The sequence below is a fragment of the Myotis daubentonii genome, chromosome X, assembly GCF_963259705.1.
Source record: "Myotis daubentonii chromosome X, mMyoDau2.1, whole genome shotgun sequence".
Taxonomy (NCBI): Eukaryota; Metazoa; Chordata; class Mammalia; order Chiroptera; family Vespertilionidae; genus Myotis; species Myotis daubentonii.
This window is the reverse complement of record NC_081861.1, coordinates 66,280,605-66,304,811: the sequence shown is the minus strand read 5'-3', so window position 1 is coordinate 66,304,811 and position 24,207 is coordinate 66,280,605. Positions and strand designations below refer to the sequence as shown.

The following is a 24,207-nucleotide window of genomic DNA, read 5'->3' as shown; positions in this document are numbered from 1 at the left end:
CCCATTATTCTCTCCTGTACATAATCATCTTCAAATGTAGTGTAGCTACAGTTTTATGGTATCTTAACTTCCTTGAAACCTTTCAGATATTTGAATAAGTTAAAATTGTGATAAAAAAAAAAGTTGTGTTTAAGAATCTCACACAGCCGAAACCGGTTTGGCTCAGTGGATAGAGCGTCGGCTTGTGGACTGAAAGGTCCCAGGTTCGATTCCGGTCAAGGGCATGTACCTGGGTTGAGGGCACATCCCCAGTGGGAGATGTGCAGGAAGCAGCTGATCGATATTTCTCTCTCATCGATGTTTCTAACTCTCTATCTCTCTCCCTTCCTCTCTTTAAAAAAAAAAATCAATAAAATATATTAAAAAAAAAAAAAGAATCTCACACAATATGGAAACAGGCATTATCTACATACTAGTGACCCGGTGCATGGATTCGTGCACATTGAAAGGGAATTAATTAGAAGGTGTCCAGTGGGGGCAACACTGGGCAAGATGTACCAGGCATGCACTGGAGCTAATCTCCTGCATTCCCTCCATGCTGTCTGCAGAGTGAGTGGGGTCCCTCTGCCAGGTGAGATCCCTCAGCCTGACCTGTGGGGATCAGGCCAAAATCAGCTCTCTGACATCCCCCGAGGAGTCCCACAGTGCGAGAGGGCACTCTGCAAAGTTGCTGTCATACAGGGTGTGGAACATGAATGAAAGTGTGCAGTAAACCAGATTCAGGGCTGACAGTGCCCCAGCAACAACATAACCCACGGCTGAAGGTGGAATCACATGGCCCTGTGAGGAATCAGGCTCCCTCCTCTCTGGTTTTGGGGTGCATCACCTGAGAACTGCCAAGTGACTACAGCTAGGCAACTCCTGCATTGGGTGTCTGCCCCCTTGTGGTCAGTGTGCATCATAGCAACTGGTAGAACAGTAGGAAGGTCACTTAGCATATTAAACTTTTATGTATATATATAGATATCATAAGCATGTTTATATATCTACACTAATAAAAGAGAAACATGGTAATTGGCGTACGACTGCTACCCTTTTCATTGGCTAATCAGTGAGATATGCAAATTAACTGTCAGCCAAGGTGGCGGGCGGCAGCCAGGCAGCTTGAAACTAACATGAGGCTTGCTTGCTTCAGTGACGGAGGAAACCAACGTTCCCTGCCTGAGGCTGCAGGCCTCTGAGCCTGCAGTTTCAAACATTGTAACAGATACCGCGGGACTTCAGCCAGCAGATTCGCAACATTGTATGCAAAGGCCAGAAACCTACTATCAGCCGGGGAGGCCTCAGAGCTGGAGCCAAGCCTCAAGGTAAAGCTGGCCCAGAATAAAAAAAAAAAAAAAAAAAAAAGGAGTGATTGGGAACTTCAGTCACTCCCAGCCTGAAAACAGCCCTCAGCCCCTCACCCAGACTGGCCAGGCACCCCAGTGGGGACCCCTACCCTGAAGGGTGTGTGACCAGCTGCAAACAGCCATCATCCCCTCACCCAGGCTGGTCAGGCACCCCAGTGGGGACCCCCACCCTAATCCAGGACACCCTTCAGGGCAAACCAGCTGGCCCCACCCATGCACCAGGCCTCTACCCTATATAGTAAAAGGGTAATATGCCTCCTGGCACCGGGATCAGCATGACAGGGGGCAGCGCCCAAACCCCCTGATCGCCCTGCGGCTCTGTGTGTGACAGGGGGCGGGGCCACAACCTCCCTATCCATCCTACTCTGTTCGTGACAGGGGAAGGTGCCCCAACCCCCTGAGCAGCCCTGCTCTGTGCCTGATAGGGGGGAGCTCCCCAACACCCCCCACGGGCCCTGCTCTGTGTGTGACGGGTAGACCCATAACCTCCCCATCGGCCCTGCCCTGAGTGTGAGAGTGGCAGCGCCCCAACCCCCTGATCGGCCCTGCTCTGTGGGTGATAGAGGGCGGTGCCCCAACCCCCTGATGGGCCCTGCTCTGTGTGTGACAGGAGGCGGTGCCCCAACTGCCCTATTGCCCCTACTCTGTGCGTGACAGGGGGCAGCGCCCCAACCCCCTGATTGGCCCTGCTCTGTGCATGACAGGGTGGCGCTGCAACCTCCCCATCGACCCTGCCTTGAGTGTGACAGGGGACGGTGCCCCAACCCCCCAATTGGCCGTACCCTGATCGTGACTGAGGGTGGCATCACAACCTCCCAATCTCCCTGCTCTGTGCATGATGGGGTGGCGCCCCAACTCCCCAATCGGCCCTGCTCTGAGCCCGACCAGGGGCTGCACCTAGGGATTGGGCCTGCCCTCTGCCACCCGGGAGCAGGCCTAAGCCAGCAGGTCGTTATCTCCCGAGGGGTCCCAGACTGCGAGAGGGCACAGGCCGGGCTGAGGGATCCCCCCTCCCCCCCCCCGAGTGCACAAATTTTTGCACCAGGCCTCTAGTTTATACTATAACTATAAATATATATTTTCATGTATGAACTCATTGAATCATGAACACTCTGTTATTTATAATGTGTCTTCACAGGGCTTTTATTTCATCTAGGAAAAAAGTTGAATTTGTATTGCTACTGCTTAACTCACGGTTCTCCCACACCTTGTTGAAATAAAATGATGGACAAGTGCTTAATAAAGTTTTACAACATCCTATATAATACAGAGGTAATATACAAATTGACCCTCATGCCCTCTCACAAGATGGCCACTCCCATGTGGTCACAAGATGGCCAGCAGGGGAGGGCAGTTGGGGGGGACCAGGCCTGCAGGGGAGGGCAGTTGGGGGTGACCACACCTGCAGGGGGGGCTGTTGGGGGCAATCAGGCCAGCAGGGGAGGGCAATTATGGGCAGCCAGGCCAGCATGGGAGGGCACTTGTGGGTGATCGGGCTGGCAGGTGAGGGCAGTTGGGGGCAATCAGGCTGGCAGTGGAGCAATTAGGCATTGATCAGGTTGGCAGGGGAGTGGTTAGGGAGTGATCAAGCTGCCAAGCAGAAGTGGTTAGGGGCAATCAGGCAAGCAGGTAGGCAAGCAGTTGGGAGCCAGCAGTCCCAGACTGTGAGAGGAATGTCCTACTGCCTAAACCGGCAGTTGGACATCCCCTGTGGGGTCCCAGATTGGAGAGGGTGCAGGCTGGGCTGGGGTCCCAGATTGGAGAGGGTGCAGAGGGTGCAGAGGGACACACCCCAGTGCATGAATTTCGTGCACCAGGCATCTAGTAATGCATATAAATTACTTATGTTCCTCTTATTAAAGACTAAAGTATTTGAGACAACACGTAAAATGTTATTTTCTGGTTCTCACTTTAATATGAGTATTTGAACCTTTCAAATATTATTGATTTAATATGTAATCTTAGGTAGAGTGACTTTGGGAAGAATTTCTCTTAAAAGGAGTAGAAGGTGACAGAATTTTTGTGTGGCATTGTTATAATAATTTTCCAAAATTTCAGTTATTTTGATTGTGTAGATTTATTTTGTGAAGCTGATACCATTGTAATTAACCAAGTTATTAATTCATTAACAGGAAAGATCCAAAGGGAAAGCCAGAGATTATAGGCATGCCATTTGTGCCAGAAAGCTGCGGTTTAACATTCATCAGGTCTGTTCCCCAAAGATCCTAAAAGGAAAGGCCTGGACAAAGAATGAATAGATATATGACCAGTAAGATCTGAATGATGAAGGAAAGGTCATTACCTGTTGGTCACACCAGGGAGAAGGTCATTGGGCAGAATAGGTGTGGCTACTGCAAGGGCTTGAAATCTTAGATGTATAAGCTCCTGAATGAAGGGAGTTCTCTCTCTTGGCCCTCTCTCTTGCTGCTCATGCCTGACACCTGGGGGACTCTTACACTCTGCACTCACCCACATGGCCCACAGCCATGTGGACCCCACACACAATGGACTGGTGGACTGGAACTAGTCTGAATCTGTGCCACACTCAACTGTACCATGAAACAGAAACTTTGAACACTGGCCTCGCTTCCAACTCTACTGAAGTTCCAGCTGCACATTTTGCTGGACTGGTTTAAAGGAAATGGGACTTTAGAAACTGAGGGATAATACATTCATGCAAATAAAAATCATTCATTCTCCCATGCGAGTCTTAGAAAATTATTTTTCTCAAGATATCATAAGAACCCTACTCCCACTAGCATCTGAGAAATTCCACCCATGTAACAAAGCTTGTATTCTAAATCCATATCTGTATGACAATGGTCTAATTGTATTGGAGCTTTTTTTATCCACACCTAATGATATCTTTTTATTGATTTTCAGAGAGGAAGAGAGATTGAGAGGGAAAGAGAGAGATTGATTGGCTGCCTCTTCTACACTTTTGGGTTGGGGTTTGAACCTGCAACCTAGGTATGTAACCTGACCAGGAATAAAACCCACAAACTTTGGGTGTATGAGATGATTATCCAACCAACTGAGCCACCCAGCTAGGGCTATATTGGAGCTTTTAATTTTTAAACCAATTTTTTAGGGTTTGTCCCACAGCTTTGTGCTTTAATATTATACTGCAGGTCAAGTTACAGAATTGGAATGGACCAATTGGACTTTTTTGCTTGTTTCATACCTTCTTTATTGTACTGCTTTTTCATTAAGTGAAGGAGTAGGGAATATAAACAGGTGGAGGAGGTGCAGGTGCAGCTATAAGTCAGGAAGCAAGCAGAAAGGAACCAAAACATACATGGTGGATTTTAAATGAGGAAAATTAAAAGAAGGCTGAAAAGAGACTTTATAGGGAGCCAATAAGATAAAAACATAATAATGACAGAAAAGGAAGACATAAGACAGAGAAATAAATCAAACATTTTAGCATAATTATTTAGGTAGCTCATTATTGCCAAATAATATTTGAAGTATTTGTTTCTTAAACAAAATTTTTGTTCCATCAAATGGAACAAAATTCCATTTGATGTGTGAGGATTAGTGATGATTGACATACAAGTTGTTTCTCAAAAGTAATGTAATTTTGCACTCTGAAAGACTACTGTAAACTATTTTCTGCCTACTCGCTCATTTCTTCATGAAGCTACACTTTAATTAGTATATTTTTCACTAATGATTTTATAATGACTACATTTTCTCACTAAAATCAAAAGGGTATTCCTTTTAAGTATTTTTTTTTACTTCAAAACAAATATTTTCATGATTTTTGAAAATTTTCCTAAACAAATAAGCTGTCCTGTATCATGCTGGTTTATATTTTATACCCAGTGAGTCAGTAATTTTAAGTTTGGTTGGAAGCCTCTCTTTAATTATCTAGACTTGCTTTCATCATTTCTGCATAGATATTACACTGGGCCAAAAAGAAAGCAACTCATAATAGGAAGATGTCTGGTTCAGAAAAAAAGAAAGGATGCTTTTTTCCATCAATGCCTGCTACTAAGATTTAGCAATTAGAGAGAGCCATTACTGCTCATCACTATATCTGTTGTAGCCCTATGCGTTCCTGTACTCCCACATCAGAGTAGAAATAGCCCCTTGTGAGGCCCCATTTCATTTTAATTTGGTTTTGCTTGTATAAGTTTTCTCTTTTTATCATTCATATGTTTCCACAGTTCTTTTTTGGTTAGTTTATTTAGTCCTTAGATCAGTGATGGCGAACCTTTTGAGCTCGGCATGTCAGCATTTTGAAAAACCCTAACTTAACTCTGGTGCTGTGTCATTTTTTGATATTTGAAACCATAGTAAAACAAAGACATATTTTTGATATTTATTTTATATATTTAAATGCCATTTAACAAAGAAAAATCAAACAAAAACATGAGTTCGCGTGTCACCTCTGACACGTGTGTCATAGGTTCGCCATCACTGCTTTAGATAGTGCATTTAACACAACGTGCATGCTCTGTCAGGCTTTATTCTTAGCACTTTACAGATATTCACCATTATGCCTTATTTTGAATAATGCTACTGGACAGCATCTCATTCTTATTATGGCACCAACACTGTGTGGTTCTAGCAATAACTTCTGTGATAGATCCTTATTTACTAAGGACATTATCAGGTACATAAAGAAGAGAAGTAGAATATGAGATAGAAAATAATAGGGGTGTTTTCTAGTTGTTCAATGAATAATACCTACCTCTGTAAGACTGGAGTCGCTCAAGGGATTAGGCAGACACAGCAAGCAAGTAAGAGGGGAGTTTATTAGAGGGAATGGGGGGATGGAGCCATTCGGGGAAGATTATGTGCCAAAACCACAAGGGGTGGAGGCTGGGGGATGTAAGTGTTCTAGTCTGATTAGATGGAGTTCGTTGTCCTTCAACCTGATTAGTGCTGGCTGTTGAGGCTGTGGGCTGTAAGTGGCCATTGCTATTGTTGGCCTGCTGTCTTGCCTTCAGTGCAGCTGCCTCCTGTTGAGCAGGATAGGGTGACTACAGGCTGTTCCACAAAATTAGGCTGGGGTCACTTTCTCGCTCAGGACTTTCTAGTCTGCCAGTGTCAAATGTCCTCTGCTGGCCTGTCAACCTCTACTTTGCCTGTGATGTATATAAGGCACTGATGAGGATAATCTATACTAATAAAAGGGTAATATGCTAATCATGGTGGACATCTTCTGGATATCCTTCTGGACGTCCTTCCTGTCAAAGTGGGGCCGGAGGGAAGCCCCCGGGTCTTGTGAGCCTGCCGTCATGGCCAGAGATAAACTGCCCAGGTCCCAGGTTGAGCTGCTCCCACATCTACAGTGCCCTGGACCAGAGATCTACCTGGCCAAGTTCACCCACGGCAAGTGCTCCATCTCATTGTGACTGACCTGGTGGCCCAGGGCCTGGACATCCCGCTGCTGAACAACATCATCAACTTCAACTTCCCAGCTGAGGGCAAGCTCTTCTTGCACCACATGGGTTGTGTGGTCGGGCTGGCCAAAGTGGCACAGCCTACTCCTTGTTGCCCCATATGAGGTCTCCAACCTGCTGGACCTGCACCTGTTTCTGGGCCATATCCTCACTTTCACCCCCCCCCTTCCCCCACAAGGAGCCCTCAGGTGCGGTGGGCGTGGATGGCGTGCTGGGCCGAGTGCCACAGAGTGTGGTGGATGACGAGGACTGCAGCCTGTGGAACACTCTGGAGGCATCACTGCAGCTGCAAAGCCTGGGCTGTATGGCTGACAATGCCCAGCAGCAGTATGTGCACTGGTGGCCTGCGCCCTCACCAGAGTCCATCAAATGGGCCAAGGAGCTGGACCTCACGGGGCTGGGCTTTGATGAGGAGGAGCTTCAGCAGCTGAGGCTGGTGGACAGCATTAAGCAGTACTGCTCACGAGCAACCATCTTTGAGATCAATGCCTCCAGCCAGGACCTGAGCAGCCAGGTGATGCAGCCAAGCAGCAGAAGGACTGCAAGGTCATTGCCAGATTCCAGCAGGGCTGGGCAGGAGCGGCAGGAAGGCAACAGGCAGAGCAACCTGGGAAAGAAGAGGAGGAGGGGGAGGAGGAAGAGGAAGAGGAAGAGGAGGACGAGGAGGAGGAGGAGGAGGAGGAGGAGGAGGAGGAGGAGGAGGAGGGAGAAAGCATGGAGGACATCTTCACAGATGCTAGAAGAAACAGCAGCATCTAGGACCTGAGTGGGGAGCCAAGAAGTGGAAGGAGGAGGCCCGGCTGCTGGACTACGATTTCTATGTCTCCTATTGGCCCAAGGACTTCGACAGTGAACGGGGCCTGAGTGTTGGTGTGGACAGGGGTGCCTTTGAGCAGCAGATGGCTGGCACTGTCCTGGACCTGATGGAGGATGAGGCCCAGAACCTGACCAGGGGCCAGCAGCAGCTCAAGACAGACCAGAAGAAGAAGTGGTTTCTGGGACAGTCAGGACAGGAGGACAAGAAGATCAAGACAGAAAGTGATCACTAAATCAGCAGCTCCTACAAGTGGGACCTCTACCAGAAGTGGAAGCAGAAACAGAAAATCGCCATATGCTCAACACCTGAGCCCCAGTGGGCTGCCAGCAGTTGGCCATGTCAGAGGCTTTGTTTTGGCCGGATCCAGTCAGGGCATGTGCAGGAGGCAACCAATTGATGTGTCTTTCTCACATCCATGTTTCTCTCTCTGTCTCTCAACTTCCCTTCTACTCTAAAAATCAATGAAAAATGTCCTCAGGTGAGGATTATAAAAAAAATATGCATACATACACACATATACAAAAATATATGGATAATGGGGGACTGGAGGGCAGGGCATCCTTCCAGACAAAGCCACGGTGGCAGGGGCCAAGGGAGAGCCAGTTAGGGGTGACTACGTCAACAGGGGAGGGCAGTTGTGGGCGATCAGGCCACAGGGATTACGCCTAAACTGGCAGTCGGACATCCCCTGAGGGATCCTGGATTGGAGATGGTACAGGCCTGGCTGAGGGACCTTCCCCCCATGCACGAATTTTGTGCACCAGGCCTCTAGTCTATATATGTAAAAGCCTAAGTGACCATTATGACCGAACAACCGGAATGACCAGAACAACTGGTCAACCAGTCACTATGATACGCACTGACCACCAGGGGGCAGATGCTCGATGCAGGAGCTTCCCCCTGGTGCTCAGGGTGCTCCCACAGCCAACCATCTGTGGTCCCTCCCCTTGGCTGGCCAACCTCCCACGGTCCCTCCCCCTTTCTGGCCAGCCCCCTGATAAGCCTCGATTGCTAGCTAGGCCGAGGGATCCCACCCATGCACAAATTCGTGCACTCGGCCTCTAGTATTGATAATATTGATGGTTACCATTTATACAATGCTTCATGTTTTAAGAATTTTACATATATTATCTAGGATCCTGACGACAACCCCATGCAATCTAGTTACTATTATCTCCAGTTACAAAAGAGAAAATTGGGGCTCAAAAAGGTTAAGTAACTGAATCTGGGGTTTTAATCCACTAGGGCAGGCTCCAAAGCCTATGCTTCTTCCATTTATACTAGGAAGGATTTGATGGATATAAAAATTGAGGTACCTAGAAAAACCAACATTTATTGAGTGCCAAACCTAAACTTACATTTTCTCAATTAACCTCTTGAGAGCTTATGTGCTAAGCATTGGTGACTTGCCAAGATCACCTCTGTGGGGACAGAGCCAGATGTCTAAATCAGACCTATCTGATTTCAAATCTTGGTAGTGTTTCAACTATGTAAGAGTCTCACAAAGGGAGGTGGTACATAATATGAATTAAGTGATCTATGGAAAACCTTTTATTTAAAAAGTTACACTTTTATTTTAAATGTGCCCAGAGCTATTTTCAAAGTATAGAAAATGGAGTCACGTTTCTCTAGGGTCTGAATTGGATGTGGTGGTGAGTGAACCTGTATTGCTACAGTGACTGGCAGCAGAGCAAGGTTGTTTCCTTTTCTTGGGAGACAATGGCAAGTATGAAATCCATTAAAAAATAAAATTTGAAATGAGGAACTTAGGCTGAAACATGTTGTTTTCCTCTGGGCAGGATGCAAAGGTGATTTCCCAGGTCCTTGTCCAGGTGAATTAGAAGAATGAAGCCACAGACAAAAGGTGGTATAGGAAAAGGTAGAAATTTATTGGGAAACAAGCACAGACTCCCACGTGGGGAGGGGGAGAGAGACCCACTAAGTGCCTCTTTCTAAGGCTTATAAAGGCTGCAGTTCTTTGTGTCCTGATATCCCCTCTGATTGGTCACTATAGCAGCTTCAGAGCTCAAACCCCATGTGGGGTCCCCCTCCTTTTCTCCCTTGTTTTTCTATTCCCTATGGCTTTCCCCTTTCTTCTGTGAATGAGTGTCTTCCTCTCCCTTTAGTCTGTGAATGAATGAATATCTTCCTCTGCCTTTATTCTGTGAATGATTGCCTTCCTCTCCCTTTATTCTGTGAATGATTGTCTTCCTCTCCCTTTATTGTGTAAATGAGTGTCTTCTGCTCCCTTTCTTCTGTGAATATATGCCTTTTGGCAGCTCCCAGTCCCTTAACTTTGCAGCCCTGCAGTTCTCCCCCATGAACCCCCTAATACCTAAATCTCTATAAACCTGCCTGTTTTATCCCTTAAAACTCCTTTCAAATTCAACTGTGTAAATTTGAAGACCTAATTGGCTTTATCCACTGGTTCTGGAATCAAGCAGCATCCTATCTGGGAAAGAAGCTAGTAAGGAGCTCTGAGGATCTATACAAAATGGAAGACTTTTCTATTCAGAAATGGGAGAGGGACTAACAAAGATAGGATTATTTCAGGCAAGATCATCTTCCCTTAGGGCAAGACTAGAGTCTCTCAGGAAGATTACCTCACTAGTGCTGACCAGGAAATTCCAAGTTGACTGGTTAAGAGTACATTCTTGGGAAAGGCTGAGACTGCTCTGAGGTTAAGTACTAAGTCTTTGATGACATGAGCTTAACACAAATGACTCCATTTTGAGCTTAAATATGGCTCTTTTTCAACAAAGGCATAATTTTTCTCATTCCTCCTTCTTTTCTCTTTCCCATTCTCCTTTCCCCAATGACTGGTATCCTCATCTTCCTTAGACTGTTCTTACATTCAGGGTGACTTCATTTCATCTGCCTAAAAATGTTGGCCAAGATCAAGAAAGAGGATGAAGCACAAAGTGTCACTTGTTCTGGAGCTTTCTGCAACCTCTTTCTTCTTCCCTTTGGCCATCCCCAGCAATGTATCTATACATACAAAAGCCCAGCAACTGGAATGGCGTAATGACCAGGATTACTGGTGGCTATGACGTGCACTGCAGCAGCCAACCAGCCTGATCTGGGCCCCAATTGGCCCCCAATGCCCTGATCAGGGGTGTGGCCAGCTGGCCAACCTCTCATGGCCCCTCCCCCTGGCCGGCCCTACCCCTGATCGCTCCCCCCACCTTTATTAGGGACGGGGCCAGCTGGCCAACTGCCCTTGGCCCCTACCCCCACTGGCCCGGCTCAGTGGGTCTCCATTGGGGTGGGTTAGCCAGACCCCACCTATGCACGAATTCATGCACTGGGCCTCTAGTTTTCAGATAACTTCTATGGCGTGGAAGTAATACCATTGTAATTAACTAGTTGTTGATAATAGGAAAGGAGCAAAAGGAAGGTCAGACATTATAGGCATGCCATCTGAATAGCTTCATCAGGTAACTGCAACTTTACACTCCTCAGGGAACCACCAATCTATTGGTGTAGGTCACTGGGGGAAGGGACTAGACAAAGGGAAGATGGATGCATGCACATTAAAGTTGGGGTAATGTAGGGAAGGTGTCTGTCAGTCAAACTTGGGAACAGAGATCATTAGCTAGAAGGGACAAGGCCATTGCAACCCCATGAAAATTTGGGGATACATAATCCCAAAGTGAAGGAATTATCTCTCTCTTGGTTCTTGGCACTCTTGGCTCTCTTGTGGCTCCCTTGCATTCACCCATGTTCCTTCCACAGCCATGTGACCCTGCGGATCCCACACAAAATGGACTGATGGACTACAGTGTGGAACACAAACTAAGCTAGGTTGAGGCTGAATTGGACTGTGGCCCAATATGGAACCAAAACTCTGGGTAACTGCTTTTTTTTTTTTGCCAAAATTTTATTTTTCTTTTTGGGTAAGTGCTTTAATCTTAGCTCTGCTTAAAGCAAAATGGAACTTCTTTTTTGGTGGGACAAGGAGAAATGGGGTCTTGAAAACTCCGGGGTTTAATTCCACAGAAACAAAGCTTTCTAAAAGAGCTCATCCTCCCATGTGAGTCTCAGAAAATTCCTTTTCTCATGACATTGCATTGGCAACAGGTGGGGACATAGAGAGCTCCCCACCAATAACAGAAGACTATTGCAGTTTGGGTGTGTTTTTGCTGAGGCAATAACAAAGTAACCTCACTTAAAAAAAAAAAAAGACAGATTACATATCCAAAAAACTTTCAAAGCAAATGGGCTTCTGAAGAGATCTATGGCAAATAAAAAACAAATGTCAATTCAGAATTAGAGCTGGAAACAGGTATGCAAATTAAAGATGCCTCCCAGCACTGTCTTGGCAGATAACAGAATGTCTGGGTGATTGTTGGCAACAGAGGAAGGTGAATTTTCATATAAAGTTGAACCATTTCTGACAAAGTTCTCAATCAGTTTTGTTCCAACAAACTTTCCAGCAGCATCAAGTATGGATTTGCATAGCTCTTTTTTCTTCCTAGGTACATCTGGAAAAAAAAAAAAAAAAAACTAGAAAACACCAATTTTGTAAAGGCATTTTTTTCATCTGAAAAAAAAAAAACATAGCTGAATGTGTCAAGACCAGTCTGCCCTTGGCAAAATTGTGAAGCTGCAAGGTTAATCTTGAGAAGGTGACCTCCCATTGACCTCACTGAGCAGGACCTTTCTCAGTCCATAAGAACAAAAAACTGACAAGTTCAGTCACATTATGGCATGAACTGCTTAATGTGTTAATTCTCCTTTGGGATTTGCATTCGAATAGGAAAACCTACTTCCAAAAGTAGTGTTTAACACAAAAATTTGACTGTGATCAGGATCTCAATCACAACAAGCATCTCAAATTCAAAGGCTAACACAGGCCAAATAAACAAGGTTTAAGTTTATGTGGGCTGCTAAAAAACAAAAGCTTCCATTTTCATAGAAACGTAGGTTTATTTTGATAGAGACATGCTGAATACAAAGGGCTGAAATAAATGAGTCATAGTTAACATAAAATAATAGAACATTTTAATAAAAATTAATATTTTTTCTTGAACATTAACTTACGAGACACTGAATAACTACACAAATTAATAAGCGTAACGCAAATAAACCTATTTTTCTTGTTCTCCGAAAGCGAAATATTTCCTGTTGCGCACACCAAACAAGTCAGTCCAAGATTACTGAGTGGCAATTGGCTGCTAAAATATTCACTGCTAGTACTAGTGGAGAGAAATGGTGCACCTGTGCGTAAGGTGAGTAAGGGAAATGAATGCAACACGATTATAGTAATCAGTCATTAGTGAATGTTGTAGCTATGTATAACAGGATATTGTAAAAATTAAGCTACACAATTTTTATTAAAACGTTTCCTACATACTGTTATTTTGGCTGGACCTCAAAAATATTTGTTGTGGGCCCCAAGTTTTACATGCTTGACTTACAAGGAAAAGTAAGTGCGTGCCTGTGTGTGTGTGTGTGTGTGTGTGTGTGTGTGTGTGTGTGTATGTGTTGAAGTGATGGTAGAAGTGATGGATAAGTATTTTTGAATGAGAAGACCCTGCAGTTTTCTCATAACACATAAATGTGGCCCTGGCAATTTTTATTATGGAAGTGGTTTGCTCTTATTGAGGATAACCACAATGCTGAATTATTGTGGTTATGTTACAGAATGCCCACTCTATTCAAGACCCACTTCAGAAATATACCAGACAGAAAAAAATGCCCCAGGCTTCACAGAATGATAACAACAATTAACACTTATCAAGACCTTATTATAACAGGTATTATTCTAATAAGATTAAATATTTTAACCAATTTAAGCTTCACAACAGTCATGTAAGTAGGAATTATTACAGTATTTTATGTTGCCTGTGAATGTGATAATTCTTTCTGTTTCTCTTCTTCTATAATGCAAGGCTGGGATTTGTAAAGGTAGGAAATAGTGAAGACAGATGGTACAACTGTTGCAAGTACAAGAAACTGTTATATCAGCCAGGAAGTAATAAGTGCCATAAGAAGAGTATAATTGGTACTAGAGGGCTTTGAAGGCTAGAGAGTTTACATGAAAATAGGAGATGGAGAAAAATTTCATGAAATAGATGGTATTTAAGCTAGTGGACTGCATGACTGGGTCACACTTCACAAGCATGATGTAATTAGGGACAGTGAGAATAGAAGAGAGGTGATAAGGTTGACAGATTCATTAGAGATCATAAACTATTATTAGTTGGCAAGTGTCTGGGCATAGAAGTGATGGAGAAGTTGGAACCAAAAATGACTCACAGATTTTAGATTTGATTGACCATTAATAGAAACAGAAAAATCAGTAGGAAAAGTGATTTTTGAAGAGGGGACACTAAATCCAGTAAATAGTGCAGGCTTGACATCTCAGGAAAAATTTCTATAAAGAGATGTAAAGCTAGTACCCAGGGGAAAAGGTGCAGTTAGGCATAGGGATATGGGGGACATAGTCATAGGAATGGATGGGATTCTCAAGATGAGGGTAAGGGCTGGACTTAGGTGGGGGGAGAAGGAAAGTGTCAGGGGAAGAACAAGAGTAAACAACCAAATCTTGGCAAGCATTTTAAACTGTAGTTGTTTTTTTAATAATAAATCTAGCAGGTTTCTCATGTGTTACCCTTTGCAAATCTATTACATGAATGATCTCATGTGAAAGGACAGAACAGGACTGATAGCTGTGTCCTTAACCCCTCTTCCAAGAAAAAGCCACAGAATGTATCAGTTACTCAGCCTGCCCTTATCTCGGCCAATGGGAAAGTGGGGGAAACTAGCCCAAGGCCAAGAGTATGCTAGCCACCCCCCTGTCTTTGTGTAACCAGACCCTAGCTGCACCCTGCCCTTGCATCACTAGCCCCCGGCCCTCACTCACCAACCGGAATCGGCCAAATCAGTGGTCAGAGTGTGGCCCCACCCCCTGACCCCAAGCCCTATAAATTCTTTGTTCTCTTGGGACTCAGGGCTCTCTCTTGCATCCAGTAATGGAGGTGGGGTGGGGGGGGGAACCAAGTCCCGTGCTTGAATAAAAGACTCTATGCTTTTGCATCGAACTCTGCTCCCTAGTGGTCTTTCTTGGGTGATTTTGAAATCTGGGCATAACACATGTACTCCCAGAATTCTTCTCTGACACAGAATTGCTTGAATTTTATAGGTGTAGCTAATAAGGTGCCCTGTGACTCCCAGCCTCAATTTAGTCATTTCACTACCTACACTCCAAACTAGCTGCTTTTTATATCATAGCAACTCTTATAAAACCTGACACTTGAATCTGACTTTCAGAAGCTACATGGAAACCCATCAGTATGACTTTTTGAATGAGGGCATTAACCCAAGACAGAACACCTAGGTATTATACCCAGCTTAGTCATACACCATCATTTATGTCTTAAAGAATTATTTATTGAAAACAAATTGAGGACCAAAACTTGGATTCAAACAAAAAAGATATGAACTTTAAAAATTTTGGTTTCTGGGTTTTAATAGAATGCAGAATTATTACCTCAGAGTTAAGCATTTGGAGTTGAGGTAGTCATATCTTCTCTACTTCATCAAGAAAAGAGGGCCCTGTGCTATTGGTAGCTCTACAATAAAAGTCACTTTGCATTTTACACAGTAGAATCAGAGCTGGCCTTTGAAAATTATGTAAAATGTAAATGGCTGCACAGCACTCTCCCCCTTTTTAGTAGAATTACTTTTATCCTTTGTTCTTAGCACTTGCTTGCCCAGTATCCCATATTGCAGCCCTTGAAAGTGTTGCCTCACCCTGAACTCTGAAGGAAATGGAGGTATATATTTCTTTGCTGTGTAAATTAGAAAGAAACAGAATAGGGTATTTCAAGGTTAGCTCTTCTATTAGAGCTAAAGGACATTTTGCTTAGTTTTTAGTTAAATTTACCCGCAGTTTTTGAAAGCAGAGCAATTATCACTTGAGGGTATGCTGTACCTAACAGGAAAGGCAGTTTTAACATGGTAAGCAATTCTTAGTTGACGTGGAAGAAGCAGGCCAATAAAAAAGACAAAGGAAGAAAAGAAAATTAGTTTGAAAATGCCAGTATCTTAATTAAAATAAAATCCACTAAGTTGTCAAGTATACAGTAAAATTGCCTATTTATTTGGTGATTATGTTGTTTATCCTTCTAGTTACATAAATTATCACTATGTGGTCCCAGTTTATATTGACAGTATGGTTTGTGGTAGATGTCTATATGCCCAAATTTAGCCTTTGGTAATTAATGAAGCCCTAGTTGGACCTTGTTCAAGGCAGGAATTCTCTCAGAGAAACCAAGGGAAGTACACGCTATTTGAATCCTAGGATTAAACAATTCTATACTTGGTAAGTTTCTTAACATAATTTATAGGATGATTAAAGTAACTTAAATACCATTTGAAATGTGAAACAAGAAATATTAAATGTTTACTGGCTGTGTTATCATAAAATGTTCTCATGCCCAGAATAGAAAAAACATTTATTTGGTATAGAAAAGGGTATGTAAAACATGGATTGTGAATATAAATATCAACATTGGTATAAGATAAAGGGTGAATAAAAGGAATAAGTTTTTCAATTGTAGAAGTACAACTATTTTGATTTTGAATCATATTATAATTTCTTCATTTTACCATTAATTTACCAAAACTATGAATTATTTCCATATTTTTTCTATAATTACTCACAAACTTAATGTGAAATATTAAGGGCATTGCTCTTGAAACTTATGTTACATATGGATAGGGTAAAATGGTCTACTTCAACCAAAGAATAAATTATATAATTATTTACTTTCAACAACTCAAAATTTGACTTTACTTGTTGGGAGTGAAGGTAGGAAAATGGGGACAAAAATGACGTCTGGACATGTTGTTTCTATATTTCTTTTTTTACCTTTTGTTTAAAAAGCATGCCACCCTGTAAACATTCAATAAGTGTTAGTTGAATGAACAAATAAATGGTAATACTAAGTCAATGATTTTCAATAGCTTTCCCACTCCCAAACCCTAAGTGATATTCCTAACCCCATCAGTAACAGTGGGTTGAAATAAATTTTCAACTAGAGAGTGAGGTATATCCTGAGAGAGGGAGGTCAGTATTTAGGTTGGAACATGTAGGGGGTTGGGTAGTGTGCATTCATGGACCCACTGGGGTTAAAAAAATTCCATGGTTTAGACAATTCTCTATGACAAATCACAAAGGAAGCTAGTATTTCCTGTGTTTTTAGAATCCATATTATTTTCACATAAGGAAAGAGACATTATCATAATGATTTGAATTACTGTAGGACTGTGATTTTTTTTACTTTTTTATTTTGTTTTATTGCTTAAAATATTACAAAGAGTAGTACATATGTCTACTTTTTTTTTGGATTGTAATTTGATATCTATCCAGAATTGATGCAATATAGGGTTGGCAGAATATGCAGTGAGTTTAGATATCCTAGATAACTAAACCAATAATTTATCTAAAATATGACTTGCTCTCAATTTTTTAATTCATGCAAAATATATGAAAGTGTGTGTGTGTGTGTGTGTGTGCACGTGTGTTCATCTGAATTCTCTTGATATTCTCAGAGGTTTGCAAGTCAGCCTCAAGGCTGTGATCCAGGTCTTAATCATTATCTCAGGAATAAGAAAAAATATGAACAAGTAATCAGGTGAGAGATAGGGAGCCACCTAAGGCCAAAGCCAGGAGTCACTTACTGAGTACTCAGAGCTGAAGTCTACCACACAACCTAAGAGACAGTGGGATAAGAAGGCACAAGGTCAGCTCAGCACAGCAATGCAGAAGATTGATGCCTATTTCTCTGTGAAAATGTAAGAGTATAACTAATCTTGGGGTGATGAAAAAGTGGTCACAAGACAGGATGAGTTATGTCTAGTAATGAAACCTTATGAGTTGATGCTTATTTTTGTGGTTATAGATTTTAATTATTCAACAAAAACAAAAGCTTTTTATTTCTTCTTGTTTTATTCATTGAATTTTTAAGCCTAAGGCATTATCCAAGTAAAAATCAAAGATTGGCTTCTCCACCTTAACAGTGGGTTGAGAAAGAAGTAAAAATGAGCTAGAAGCATCCATATACCTTAATTCAAAGGCAGAGATGGCTGTCTGCCACAATTTTAAGTAAACAGCTGTGTACTGCTTTGGGCTATTGCTGCTCCCTGGTGCTGGGTTTATGCAATTCAATCACCTACAAATGCTTTATAGATTTCCCTCCAAGTTTTGTTTTGTTTTCTATAGATTTTCACAAGTGCAGCACCTTAAGCATACATGGATTTTGCACATATTCATAGAGGGTCTGTTTCTATGAATTACTGTAAAGAATCAGAAGGTTTTAGAACTTTCTCATTGATGAGTCCTTGGCAGACTGATCAATTGACTGACCTTTAAATATGAGGATGAGGTCCAAGAAGTCAAACTATCTTGTCCATTCTTTTTTTGTGAGCAATGGCCTTCTTATATCAGGGAAGAAATGACCCGTCACATCCCCAATGAGTCAGGCAATGGCCGAGGGGTGCAAAGATTATTTGGGTATTGGATAAACTGTATTTTTAGATGCTGGGGATAGATTCCTGGTTTGAGGAATCATGACCTATGAGGAGAAGCTGTGGACTATAATGTCTAATGTTGTGTGAATAAGACTGCTAAATAACAGCTAATACTTTTGAATGCTTGTATTATTTAAATTTATCTTTGCAATATAGAATATTATTGTTTCCCTTTTTCAAGCTAAGAAACTGAACCTTCAAATTTTTAAATAACAGTTCCCTTACAGAAACATTTAGTAAGAAAACCAGGTTTGTCAATTTGAGTTTGTCCAACTCCAAATCCAGCATTATTACCTATTATACTGAAGTTTTTCTTATGCACCAGAAGAAGAATAAGGCCAAGTTACCCTGAGGTTTTAGAGGCGAGTTAGTTCTCCTTCCATGGCTTTCTGGCATCTGTTGGTAGTTGGATAAAGCATAGGAAACAAAGGAAGTTGGCAAAGACTTTCACACCAAGAACAAAAGGCCGAACCTTCAATGGGATAATTGTACCCTGAGTATTGCATGTGAATCTATATACTAAGCTATTGCTTCTGTCCTGAACAGCAATGACTACTGGGACCTTTTTTTTTTTTTTACAATCTTCAGTATGTGGCTGTGCTGATGAATTAGTGTTGATGTATTTCCAAAAACCATCTGTGATAGACTTATGCAATTTTTTTGTATGCAGCCAGTATCCAATCAATCAGTGAGTCCATGATGAATCATGAAATACATTTGTTGACAAAATCTTGTGTTCAGTGCAAATCAATCCAACTGTACCACCACTGTTCCAATTGCCAACCATGAAATATTACTCTGAAACATGGAATTTATTGTTGGAAAGAGCCACTATCAATCTATTCTGCTGCCTTTCAGTAGGTGCATCTTGCTATTTAGCAAGCATATCCAAGTTTATTGATTCCAACTGTATATCCATCTTAGCCTTAAACTCATTTATACTGCCTACTCTGACTATATATGTACAATGCTGTTCCCAGTTCCAATATCTTTCTTAGAGAAGGAAACTTTTCTAAATTGAAATATAACCTTCACTTCTCCTTTCATGACACCCAGACCTATCCTTTTCATATATTTATTTTTTTAAAAAGAATATAAACTCAGATTCTGGTACTAGATCTTTTTGTCAATTTGAACTTTGTAAAGGGAGAGATTTTAGCTAAAAGCATAAAAACATCATATTCTCAAAAAAAAGAGCTCTTACTATAAGAACTATTTGAACTCAGGGCTTGCTTTGATGACAATAATTAAATTGAGGAAGAACTAATCACTTGTATATTTTCAACTGAACCAAATAAATATTTTTCAAAAATAGTTGATTAGCTAGGAAAGTAAAAATATTCCCCTGTATGTGAGAAAACCTATTGTGGTTTTGCCTCTTTTGTAAAATATGAGTTCAATGAACAGTCATATCTGACAAGGAGAGGAAGTGGATCAATGGTTGGTGCTCTATAACTAAGAATATTTGAGTACAATTTCAGGTGATAAAATGATATCATATATAACATGCATGAATATAACTCAAAATGGGACTGTAAAAGAGTGCACATAATGGAAATAATGCTAATAATAATTTCATTTTTTTTTGAAGCTGCAGAAAGCATGAAAAATCTTATAGTGACTCTGGAGCATTATTTTGCACTCCACTAATTATTGTGGCAGATAATTGAGAAGCTTTTAAAATCATTTTGCTTCTGCTTTGCAGTTAATTTCACTAATTTTTGCTGACACTTTGTTTACAAAACCAACCCAGCATTAGAATATGTAAAATACTTGATGAGTTAGTTTTCTTGAGACTGACGAGGGCAGAGACACTAATTTTCATGTTATCTGTCTCTGTTAGAGCTGTAAGAGATTGGTCATGGAGACACAGCTTTGCCACACAGACTTACCTATTGATGAGAAATATTATTTTACATTGCAAAATCTGCGTTGAGTGTTTTACAACTGGAGATTATATAAATAGCAGGCCAATATGAGAGATGCAACTAAAGCGCTCCTTTGCATCTATAATAATGTCAACAATAAAAGTAAAGTGAAAAAAATTGTTGAATTTTGTTGAAGTCATAAATTTAACAAATATTAGTGAAATAATTTGAATTGAAATATCTGATTTGGGACACAAAGAGCATGAAGAGTTATTTATATGTGATTATATTCACACAACTTCCAAATCCAGACTGGATTGTCCACCTGTGCTTCTTTTGCCATCACTTGAAATAAAGAACACCCTAATAGGAGCACATTCTTGTCTCCCAAGCAACACTTATTAAAAATGTGCTAGTCCTGTCCTGGCAGGTGTGGCTCAGTTGGTTGAGCATTGTCCTGTGCACCAAAATGTCCCTGGTTCAATTCCTGGTCTAAGCACAGGCCCAGGTTTCAGGTTCAGTCTCTGGTCAGGGTGCCTGTGGGAGGCAACCAATCAATGTCTCTCTCTCACATCAATGTTTCTCTCTCTCCCTCTTCCTCTCCCTTCCTCTCTTTCTGAAATCAATAAAAATATATATTTTAAATGTGCTAGTCCTGCTGATTATACAAATATCTTGATCTTCTAGGTTGAAAATCTTGGAGTCTTCATTTAACATCCAACTTTATTGTCTATTTCTATTCACTAAATCCACCTTCCACTCCTCAAAATGTATCCTCTTCTATCCTAATTTGACAGCTGAATCCCTAAATATTCTTCATTGCTCAGCTCAAAATTTACTTATCCTGAGCTTTTTTGATGTTCTCCATGACCATCTCTGTATGATGACTCTTCTTTGCTCTCCCATAGTACCTTCAGCATACCTGGATCATGGTACTGTAGTCACTCTGGTATCCCAGCAATGGGTCTGTTAAAAAAATTTGCTCAGAAGTGCTTGTTACATGATTAAATGTGTTAGCCTCGCCATTTTCCTACATTATAATATAAGTAAAAACTTTATTGTCTTTAATATTTCCTATAGCACTGGGCACACAGTGGATGCTTACTGAATATTTGATTTTTTTAAAGGCCATAATTGTAATGATGCCTTTACTTAGATTCTAGACTTCTATATATTAAGTGATGTGTGTTAAAATATAACTTAATAAAAAGACTAATCACAGTGTAAGAATAGATGTTTGGTAGCCAGTGTTTTTATTTTGTCAAGAGTATAGATTGGATAAATGACAGTGGGAAATTGATATAAGTGTTGAAGGAATTTTGACTATTGTTAGACAAAAATACTATCCCCTGAATTCTGTGGAAAACAACCTTCATATTGAATGACTGGATCTGCAATGATGGTCATGGTCATGGTGAAATTTTGTTTTGTTTTGTTTTGTTAATGTTCACCTGTGGAAGGGAGAGGGGGAAGAGGGTGGGAGAGGGGAGAGAGAGAGAGAGAGAGAGAGAGAGAGAGAGAGAGAGAGAGAGAAGTGAGAGAGACATTGAGTGATTGTCTCCTGCACACTCCCTGGTAGTCAGGGGAGTGAACCCACAACCCAGGCACATGTCCTTGACCAGGAATTGAACCCGCGACTCTTCTGTGCACAGGCAGACACTCTAATTCTTGAGCCACATCAGCCAGGGCTGTGGTGAAATTTTTAACAGATAGTGCATAGCATGCCAGAAGGCAGTTCATCCTGCACACCTTTAAACATCTGGCAAGGTGTATATCTACTTAATCACTCTTAAGAATACTGTGGATACAAATTTTCACAGTTCATTATCAATATTATGGCTTTTGAGTAACAGCTCTGTATATATTTTTCATCATTCAATCAAAGCCAATGAACATCTCAGACATTTTAAATCTTAGAACAAATGTGCTTGGTGTTGTCCAAAGCAGGATGGCTCTACATGAAATTTTGTTTCCCTTGCTTGTGTAGAAAGTGACTGCTCATGCTATGTTTATTAAACTGACATTGGTGGGATCCAGTCTAAGCAAAGCAGCGAACCACTGGAGAGGTGATGTTAGGTTTATTAAGATAGTCTGAAATGGCAGCCTGGAGGCTTATTGTTGAATAAGTACCATAAAAGTGTCAATTTAATGATGCATGCTGTATTCCTTTATGTGAAAGGAAGTATTCAGGATAAAGTGATAAAAAGAAGTTATATTCAGTATCTCAGAGTTGACATTGGTGAACTTCATAAACAATGGATTAGCAAATGGTCATGAAATGAAATATTTCCCTACCTGTTATAACCAATAGGGAAATATTCCTTTTAACCTAAACAAAAACAAATGCAATGAAGGAATTAGCTTCCTCTGGCTCTTAAGAGGAATCACAGTCTTGTCATTTATTGTTGTGATGTGGAATTAATGTGTTAAGCTTGTACATTTTTATGATGGGCAGGATACCTCAGTAAGCTGTACATGTTTCTTAAGCCTCAGTGCATGGGGACAGTATGGCTTTTATAATCCTAATGGTGACATCACTTATTACAGCAATTACAGAGTTTTATCAGACACACTTTTTTTTTAGTTTCTGATATAAACATTTCTCTGGTTCCGGTTATATGATTTTTGCCTTTAAAGACACACATGGGTACACAAGTGTTTGTGTATATACACTCACATATATATTCACATTATATTTGTTCAAAAGGGAGAAATATCTGGAAACTAACTTATGAAGACCCATTGCCTTGTGCAGGGACTTCAGTGTTGCATGTATCGCCCACAAACACAAATGCACTGCATTACAGGGCACACAATGAATATAATAACAATACATTTTGCGATGAAAATAGTACATATATGGGCATCTTCAATTATGAATAAATTTCATGCTATGAAGAATAGTCCCACTTTCACATTTTCCTCAAAAGTATAGTCCAATAAAATATAGTTCAAAACACTTTCTAGGTAAATAAAACTTGACATCAGGACATCGTGTCCAGGTCTCTGAAAACAAGGTCAGTCTCTAGTGTGAATACTGTCCTTGTTCTAAATTATTATAGTTTTGATTCATAGAACAATGATTATATACCAGTTTCTATGCTAGGTGCTTAATATGTGATATATAATTCAGTCCTTACCACACCCTGGTATTAGAAATGATTACTTCATTTAACAGATGAATAAACTGAGCAAAAGTTCAGGCTTTTAACTATTACACTATACTTCCCATTTTTTAGAAAATGTATTTGAATAATTTCTATTTCTGTGGGGAGTTTTTGTTTGTTTTTAAATATCTTTTTATTTATTTCAGAGAGGAAGGGAGAGGAAGAGAGAGATAGAAACATCAATGATGAGAGAGGATCACTGATTGGCTGTCTCCTGCAGGCCCCCCACTAGGGATCCAGCTCACAACCCAGGCATGTGTCCTGACCAGGAATCAAACCGTGACCTCCTGGTTCATAGGTTGAGCCATGCTGTCCAAGCTATTTCTGTGTTCTGATATGTTCTCATCTTAAGTAAACATTTTCAAATTATTGGAGAAAAAAATTAGGACTTTAATTTTTTCTTACTTCACTCTATTTTTATCCTATTTCTAAAGCCATGGTTTCTAGAGCCTATAGTTTCATGTACTTTCACAATAGGCTAATTCCACTGCCACTGTAGATAAATGAGTTGATCTTGTTGATGTTCTTTCCTGTTGCAATGAATTGAAAGACCAGCTGAGAGCAATTACAAGCAATATTACTACCTTGGCAGGAGCTGTCAAGACGAACATTCCTGGTTGGATGCAGGATAAGTGTATGTTGCATGACAATCAGAGAAACAGGACATTTCAGATCATTTTTAGAAATGAAAGGCATGAAATTCTAAAAGCTTTTGTTTTCATGAAATCTACACAGAACAAATAAAATGTTTGTGTATGCATGCATATATGTATGTGTATATGTGTATAATCTTCTTAAATCCCAGAATAATGATATCCTTAAGCTCCAAGAGAATATAATAGATCCATTCATTCTAAGCTTAATATAATAAAATTCCATTTATCCATAATCTGAAATACCAAAATAGTAAAATAGCCGGAATTTAATTTACAAGCATGTTGCTCAATTTCTGCTATTTATAATGATATCTTTTAGATATTCAGTTACATTCTAAAATAAAAAAACAACAACCATGCCCATTTTAGTTCTAAATATATTTTATAATATTAAAAT

The 24,207-nt window shown here is 40.9% G+C and overlaps 1 pseudogene; it reads left to right on the top strand.

Moving 5' to 3' along the window:
- The first annotated feature begins 6,130 nt into the window (after positions 1 to 6,130).
- LOC132223521 (ATP-dependent RNA helicase DDX54-like) overlaps positions 6,131 to 24,207 on the top strand; it is a 132,241-nt pseudogene continuing 114,164 nt past the window's right edge.